We start from the raw sequence: 8,863 nt of genomic DNA on the forward strand, positions 1-8,863 counted from the left end.
CCAGAAAAAGAGACAGACAGGGAAAATAGTAATCTTACTTCACATTGGTGATCAGTGGGAATAAAACTCCTTACATTTATGATAAGTGGGAAGAATGTTCCCTACATTGGTGGTCAGTGGGAAGAACGTTCCTTACAATGGTGATCAGTGGGAATAATGCTCCTTACATTGGTGATCAGTGGGAATAATGCTCCTTACATTGGTGGTCATTGGGAAGAATGCTCCTTACATTGGTGATCAGTGGGAAAAATGCTCCTTACATTGGTGGACAGTGGGAATAATGCTCCTTACATTTTGGGTTTAGTGGGAAGAATGCCCCTTACATTGGTGGTCAGTGGGAAGAATGCTCCTTACATTTTGGGTTTAGTGGGAAGAATGCCCCTTACATTGGTGGTCAGTGGGAAGAATGCCCCTTACATTGGTGGTCAGTGGGAAGAATGCTCCTTACATTGGTGGTCAGTGGGAAGAAAGCTCCTTACATTGGTGGTCAGTGGGAAGAATGCCCCTTACATTGGTGGTCAGTGGGAAGAATGTCCCTTACATTGGTGGTTTAGTGGGAAGAATGTTCCTTACATTGGTGGTTTAGTGGGAAGAATGTCCCTTACATTGATAAGTGGGAAGAATGCTCCTTACATTGGTGGTCAGTGAGAAGAATGCTCCTTACATTGGTGGTCAGTGGGAAGAATGCCCCTAACATTGGTGGTCAGTGGGAAGAATGCCCCTAACATTGGTGGTCAGTGGGAAGAATGCCCCTAACATTGATGATAAGTGGGAAGAATGTCCCTTACATTGTGGGTTTAGTGGGAAAAATGATCCTTACATTGGTGATCAGTGGGAAGAATGCCCCTTACATTGATGATAAGTGGGAAGAATGCTCCTTACATTGTGGGTTTAGTGGGAAAAATGTTCCTTACATTGGTGGTCAGTGGGAAGAATGCTCCTTACATTGGTGGTCAGTGGGAAGAATGCTCCTTACATTGGTGGTCAGTGGGAAGAATGCTCCTTACATTGGTGGTCAGTGGGAAGAATGCTCCTTACATTGGTGGTCAGTGGGAAGAATGCTCCTTACATTGGTGGTCAGTGGGAAGAATGCTCCTTACATTGATAAGTGGGAAGAATGCTCCTTACATTGGTGGTCAGTGGGAAGAAGGAGGAGGACACACCCAAGGAGCTCTCTGTGAGAACCAGCCCTTTTCAAGCCTGGGCCTTGCTTGCTAGCTTGGCCCAGGAACAATGCCTGATCCTGGGGGAGGCCCTGGGAGGGATCCCCCTGATGACACGGGGCCTAGTGAGGAGGAGGTGGAGGACCTGTCTGTGGGTCCAGGCCCCGATGAGAATGCGGATGTCTTCAGCCAGAAGGTTATCAATCGTTTTAGGGCGATTGGAAGAGCTGAAGAAAAGCTTAAAGTTTTGAAGGCTGAACATAAATCCTTCAGAGCCAAATACTGCCAGGCCTGGAGTAAAAATCGCACAGCCATGAAGCCTGAGCTACAGGAATTGGAAGATAAGGTAAAGAAACAATCTTTATTACTGGAAAAGTTGAAAGATAGAAGCGGAGTGTTTAAAGAAAAATTTGATAATGAGAGGAGATTTGCCAGCCAAGCATCAGCAAGTTCTGTGGATCAGCAGCCTCAGTTAATGGATGACCAGGCTCCATCTGCCTCTGCACCTCTCCCCCCATGCCAGAACTGGGAATCGCCAGCGGCAACCAGCCAGGGGGTTGAGAGTGGGCATGGATCCCTGACATTTATCCAGGAGATGGAGTCCCCCCTGAGAGCAGATAAGTTTGCATTCACTGATGATCCATCAGAAATCCCTGTGGATGGGCAGAGGAGATACAAACCAGCAAAGCCAGTACTGGTGGAGAAATCCCAGTATACCATGCTGCCATCCAACATGTCTGCCCCACCTGCTGTTGTGGATGGTGTCCCAGGTGAGAAGGAGCTTTGCCTACAGCTACCTATTGGAGATTCTGCTGTGAACACAACCAGTACAGACATGCAGGGAAAATCCCTGACCGTGAAATCCCCGGACCATCAGGTGAATGTGGATGGACCTGCATCTGACACCCCAGACATGGATTTTGCTGGTCTGGCTGAGACCAGTAGTCCCTCTGAAAGCAAAATGGCTGCCAGCTCCAAGGAGTCTGTTTCACTTTCACCAGAGCTTCCCAGTGTTTCAGGGCTGATTGCTGGTGGGGGAGGGGATCAGCATGCTGCTGTTTTTGGAATGGAAGCAGCCATGGAAGTTACCTGCAGTGTTTTACCTGCTGCTGTGCTAGAACTGAATTCCATTTCCACAGCTGAAAACCCTGTCCCAGTGGAAGAGAAGATGACAGCTGAAACTCTTACCAGTGCAGCACCAACTATGGATTCTGCTGTGAAGACAACAAATATCCCAGCAAGTATTAAAAATGACAATAATCATAAAGCAATGAATGTGGTGGGTGGTGGTGAAGGGGATAATATTGCTGGGAAAAATAGAAATGACATTTCTCCCCCTGCTCAGCAGAGGAAAGATTTATCGATTGTACAGATCAATCCCGGATCTGTACAATCGTTATCTGTTATGTCTGTGTCGGATGTTTCAAAACAAACTGATGGATTTTCTGCTGGGAGGAATGTTGGAAGCTATGCTTCAGCTTTGGGGAGTCGCACCAGGGTGGGTGGTGGGGATTTGGTTAGTAATCGCAATTCAAGGAGGTTTGTTGGGGGGTTGGTTAGTGGGTATAGGAGGAGGAATGTGGTTCAGTTGCGGTGGGAGGGCGATGGAACGCCGCCAGTAAGGGGGAGAGTGGCTGAGTTGGTCTTGGAAATGGGGTTTAAAGCCTGTGACATTTTTGCTTTGATTTGCCCGGTGGGAAGTTATGAATTTGATTTGTCGTTTGTGAAACCTGAGAGTTTGGATCTCTTTTGGGAGAGATTTAGGAGGTGCAAGGGCCTTCAGCAGTGGAGTGGTTTGGTGCCAAAGGTGATTTCAAGACAGCCTCTGATAAAGTCGGTGACCATCTTGGTGCGTAACGAATCCATACCAGAGGCTGATTTATTAGTATGGCTACGCCGATATGGCGAGGTCCTCACTCCACTGCGGAAGGTCCTTGATGAGCATGGGATATGGACAGGGGCCTGGACAGTGTCACTAAAATTGGGGGTGCTGGGCGATGTAGTTCAGCACCTTCCCTGCTCAGCCTTTCTGGGTAGGGATAGGCTGACCATTTTCTACCAAGGTCAGCCTAAGGTATGTAATAAATGTGGTGATAAAGGCCACTTTGCATCGTCCTGCACCCACAAGAAGTGCTCACTGTGCCAGGATTTAGGCCATTTGGCCAGAGAATGCACCCAGATTCGGTGCAATTTGTGCCAGCAGCTGGGTCATCCATATAGCCAGTGCCCAGAGGCACTGCATAACTTGCCAGGATTGGAGACTGAGCTGCAGAGGCTTGATAAAGAAGATGAAGCAGCTGAAGTTAGAGAGGAAATTGTTGTTGCCCCTCCTGTGTCTGTTGTGTCAGATTCTGTTTCCCCTAGTGAGGTGGTCCCTGAGTCTGTCCTTCCTGTGTCTGTTGTGTCAGATTTTGTTTCCCCTAGTGATGTGGTCCCTGAGTCTGTCCCTCCTGTTGTTCCTACATCTACTGTGCGTAGATCCTCCAGACTAGCGGAAGCTGCTGGGGGGGCGGGTATAGTGGATCTTCCCCCTCGGCCTACTCCACCTCCAGTCCCTGTCTCTCGACACCGCAAACGCGGCCAAGAGGGTGCAGGGGTGCTGGATGGTGGTGGGGTCGATGGGGTTGAGGGAGGGGTGTCCATGTCCCATGTCTCACCCTCTGTTGTGGAGGATTCGGATGATGAGGGGTGGGAGAGGACAAAGAGGAAGAAAAAGAAGAAGAGGAAGACCAGTAAGGCGGTCATTTCTTCCTTACAGTTAGAGCCAGGAGGGGTTCCTCTTGGCAACACATTTTCGGTTTTATCAGGGGAGGAGTTAGTATCCGATTTATCTACTTCTTTATCATCTATGGATGAGGGGGAGTCACATAGTGTAAAGAGAGCTGCTTCGGGTGATGAGAGTGTGGTGGAGGTTAAGAAACGACTACCCCAATCATCCTGATGGCAGTGCCCGCTCTGATAAAGGTGGCGACCATTAATGTCGCCAGCGTGAAATCTGCAAGAGCTCGTGATATTGCCTTATTTTTGCTCAGTGAGTTTGATGCTGAGATTTTATTTTTGCAAGAGACCTGGCTCAATACTTTGGCCGATGTCCATCTAGCAAAAAGGGAGTGGAGATGCGGTCCCTCCTTTTGGTCTCTTGCGGCTGAGCCTTGCAGCGGAGTTGCGGTTCTTTTTAAAACCGATATGGTAACGTGCCGGCGGATAATTGAGGTAGAAATGGGGAGATGCATGGTCTTAGACGTCTCTGTTAGGGGGCAGGACCTGCGCCTCATCAATATCTATGGACCGCAGTCAAAATGGGACAGGAAATGCCTCTTCACAAAGATCAAGCCCTTCCTTTTTACATCCCAGCAGGTTGTCTTTGGAGGTGACTTTAACACCATAATTAGGCCTGAAGACAGGAGGGTCTCCATAGACAGGCTGGGTTATGATAGCGTTTTTCTTAGAGATATGGTTAGACAAGCAGGCCTGGTAGATGTGCACATTAAGCACTGCCCTGGCAGCACAGGATTCACATTTCAGAGAGGGAATAGTCAGAGTAGGATAGATAGGTTTTTTTTAAAGGAGAACTCTGCTTTCTCGGCTCCTGAGTTGAGGGCGGTGGAGTTCTCTGACCACTGTATGCTGTCTGTGACTCTGAATGCCTCGGACACTCCACCCAGGGGAAGGGGTACCTGGAAACTGAATTCGGCTCTCCTGGAAGATGTAGAGGTAAGACAATCCTTTGAGGATTTTTTTTCAGGCACAGGTTTCTATTCTGGACTTTTGCAGCAGTAAGTCAGAGTGGTGGGAGCTTGTGAAACAAAGGGCGATTGGACTTTTCAAGGCCATAAGTAAGAAGAAGCAGCTTGGTATGTATATTGTCTACCAGCATTTGCGGAGGAAGCTTGATCGTCTTGTCTCGTATGGAGGAGATCCAGGGGAGATCTCGGAGGTAAAGCTTCTTCTTAGGAAGTGTCAATACGACCGGCATGCCTCCTTGGTTCTGGAGAGAGATTACGGGAAATATCACTCGCCTGATCCTTACCAGAACTGTAAGCAAGGCATAGCAGTTAAGACGGTCATAGGTCTGAGGGATAGTACGGGTTCCCTGGTTAAGTCCAGATCAGGGATCCTGGAGATCTTCAGGTCATATTACGCAGACCTTCTGGGAAGAAAGGACCTTAGTCGGGACAGGATGGAAAGCTTTCTGGATTCTACTCCAGGATTGGGAAATGATACATTGCCTTTGATGGATTTGACAGAACCAATTTCAGCGGATGAGGTAGTTCGTGCTATAGAGAAGCTGGCTACCAAAAAATCGCCTGGGCCAGATGGGTTGACAGCTGAATTTTACAAGTGTTTTAAGTCCATTCTGGCTCCCTTTTTAGCGGAGGTTTATAACAGCTGTTTAGAAGAGGGTTCTCTCCCTCCCTCCATGAGGCAATCCGCTGTGATTCTTCTGTCAAAAGGTAAAGACCCCTCAATAATTGAGAACTGGCGCCCCATCAGTCTTCTCAATGTTGATAGAAAGATCTTGGCGAAGATTCTTTTTTGGCGCTTGTCGTCAGTAGCAGGCGATTTGTTGTCCAATCATCAGCACTGCTCGGTCCAGGGCAGAAGTACCTTTTCAGCAATTTTAGCTGTCCGGGAGGCTTTGGAGCGATGCAGGGCTGCTGGATGGAGAAAGTACTTGCTGGCATTGGATCAGGCGAAGGCTTTTGATCGAGTCAATCATGAGTACCTGTATTTGCTACTTGGTAGATACGGCCTGCAGGGGAGGTTTATTGATTGGCTGAAAACATTATATAAAGGGGCTGAGAGCTTCCCACTTGTTAATGGTTGGGTTGGACGGCCTTTTGAGGTTGGCTCTGGTGTGCGCCAGGGGTGTCCTTTGAGCCCCCTGCTATATGTATTCGCAATCGACCCCTTCATAAGAAGGTTAGAGAGTGGATCGTTGTGTGGGGTGCCTTTGGGCATTGCTGGTGTGCCACCTTTGAAGGTCGTGGCCTATGCTGATGATGTGTCTGTTATTATCTCTGGGATGGAGGAGGCGCAGGAGGTGGTCTCTGTGATAGAGCAGTACACAGAGGCTTCTGGCTCTAAAATCAATCATGAAAAGAGTGAAGTTTTCTGGATGGGTGAGGAGGGTGAAAGCTTCGAACTTCCGGATGCCTTCCCAGAGCCCCAGCAGGAAATTAAAGTGTTGGGCATCAAATTTGGTCCTGGTGACTATGGTCATCGAAATTGGGAAAGTAGGTTGTTGAATGCCAATGCCAAGGTGGCAAGCTGGAAGAAATGGAAACTTTCCTTGAGGGAAAGGGTTGACTTGATTAAAACTTACCTGATCCCAATCTTTTTATATGTCAGCTTTGTCTGTATCTTGCCGGAATCTCTCTATGCAAGGGTGTACAGCTGCTTTTTCCAACTGTTATGGGGAAATAGGCTGAACCTGATCAAACGCAATGTAACTTACCTGTCCAGGCGGGAGGGTGGTCTAGGAATGGTCAACCCTATAGTTTTCTTTTCTCTGCTCTTTTTAAAGTATAATCTTGGTAATATGTTAGCAGAGACCCCGCCGGGATGGGTGGGTATTTTTCAATCTTGGTTTAGGCCTTTTCTGCGATGCTGGGAAGATGGCGGGCCAGTGAAAAGTCTGAGAGTCCGACATGGCAAGCTTCCGGCTTATGTTGCCCCGTGTCTGAAAATACTTAGGCAGTGGCAGGTGACAGTGGGGGATATCAAGTCCCTCCCCAGAAAGCTTCTGGAGAAGAGGATTTTGGGCTCTGCTTTCAGTGTGTCACTGACCTTAAGGGATTGCCCAGGCCCCGTAATGAGGGAGGGGTTGCGTTTAATTAACTTAGGAAGAATCCCTTTGAAGTTTAGGGATCAAGCCTGGCTCGCTTTCCATGGAAGGCTCTATGTGAGAGGGAACCTGAAGCATCGCCCTGTGGATGATCGGGATTGTCCTAGAGCGGAGTGTGTTGGTAAAGTGGAATCTATGGACCACTTTTTGCTCCAGTGTCCCTTTAACATAGAGGTGTATAAAAGGGTGGGGAGGGCTCTAGGCCTCCCCTTTCTCTATCGCATGAGTTATGCGGAGTGGGTGTACGGGGCATTCCCGACTCGCTGGGATTTTGATTTGGATACACTTTTTCTAGTTAGTATAGTTGTCCGTTACTTCACGTGGAATGCACGGTGCCAGATTACCCTGCGGAAGAAAGTCCTCCCTGTTGAGGTGGTGGTGTACGATATTCTGGGTGAGGTTGGGAAGATTCGGGGTCTTGAGAAGGGCAGGGAGCCTCGAGCGGTCTGGATAAGGGCGTGGAGGAATATCAGACCTGCTTTTGGTGAACTGTCCATCTCTGGGTGAGGAGCTCTTTTCCTATGCTATTTCTTTCACGCCCTTAGCTTTTGTTGGTTAATATCTTCTTTTTGAAGAAGGGCTGCATGCATAATGGGGGTGGTTTTGTTTCTTGACCTCGCAGGTTGGATGTCTGGTGTGGTGGTGTGAGTCCTACTAAGATTATTTTCTCCGGTAATGATGTGTTTCATGATGTGAGTTTTGTTTTTGCTGTAAAGCCATTCTTTATTTGAGAGCAGAACTTGCTATGTATTTTTTTCCATTTTCATGTAAATATGTATATATTTATTTATGTATATTGATTTTATGATTATTGATTGCAAGACTTTTAATAAACAAAAATTGGGAAGAATGTCCCTTACATTGGTGGTTTAGTGGGAAGAATGTTCCTTACATTGGTGGTTTAGTGGGAAGAATGTCCCTTACATTGATAAGTGGGAAGAATGCTCCTTACATTGGTGGTCAGTGAGAAGAATGCTCCTTACATTGGTGGTCAGTGGGAAGAATGCCCCTAACATTGGTGGTCAGTGGGAAGAATGCCCCTAACATTGGTGGTCAGTGGGAAGAATGCCCCTAACATTGATGATAAGTGGGAAGAATGTCCCTTACATTGTGGGTTTAGTGGGAAAAATGATCCTTACATTGGTGATCAGTGGGAAGAATGCCCCTTACATTGATGATAAGTGGGAAGAATGCTCCTTACATTGTGGGTTTAGTGGGAAAAATGTTCCTTACATTGGTGGTCAGTGGGAAGAATGCTCCTTACATTGGTGGTCAGTGGGAAGAATGCTCCTTACATTGGTGGTCAGTGGGAAGAATGCTCCTTACATTGGTGGTCAGTGGGAAGAATGCTCCTTACATTGGTGGTCAGTGGGAAGAATGCTCCTTACATTGGTGGTCAGTGGGAAGAATGCTCCTTACATTGATAAGTGGGAAGAATGCTCCTTACATTGGTGGTCAGTGGGAAGAATGCTCCTTACATTGGTGGTCAATGAGAACAATGCTTCCCATAAAGATAGCTATAAAAAGCCACAAATTGCTGTATGCTCAAGGAACCCCTAGCAATCTCTGGAGGAACCCTGGCAAAGACTGCTCTAAACCAAAGCACCTGAAAAATCGTTCAGCTCTCTGCTGCCATCGTGTGTACATCTCCGCTAATGCAATCCCCGTTGCAAACACAGAAGACAATGAGGAACTGACACAGGAAGGAAGCATGCTCTGGGTACAATCACAAACTATAATAACAACAAATAATAAAAAACAATAACTGACATTGTAGAATTTGGCTGTATTTTGTTTTGTATTCATTACAGTGTAGGCACTAAACACTGGTATATTACTATAGAACAGTTGG

At 47.3% G+C, this 8,863-nt stretch overlaps 1 long non-coding RNA gene across 1 annotated transcript; it reads left to right on the forward strand.

Moving 5' to 3' along the window:
- Positions 1 to 226: 226 nt before the first annotated feature.
- Positions 227 to 8,177, forward strand: LOC309569688. Its single transcript, XR_014226086.1, has 5 exons — positions 227 to 271; positions 677 to 737; positions 802 to 862; positions 8,007 to 8,067; positions 8,132 to 8,177. It is a non-coding gene; the product is annotated as an uncharacterized lncRNA (long non-coding RNA).
- Positions 8,178 to 8,863: the final 686 nt, after the last annotated feature.

The sequence above is a fragment of the Pelophylax lessonae genome, assembly GCF_965119305.1.
Source record: "Pelophylax lessonae genome assembly, chromosome: 13".
NCBI classification, from domain to species: Eukaryota; Metazoa; Chordata; class Amphibia; order Anura; family Ranidae; genus Pelophylax; species Pelophylax lessonae.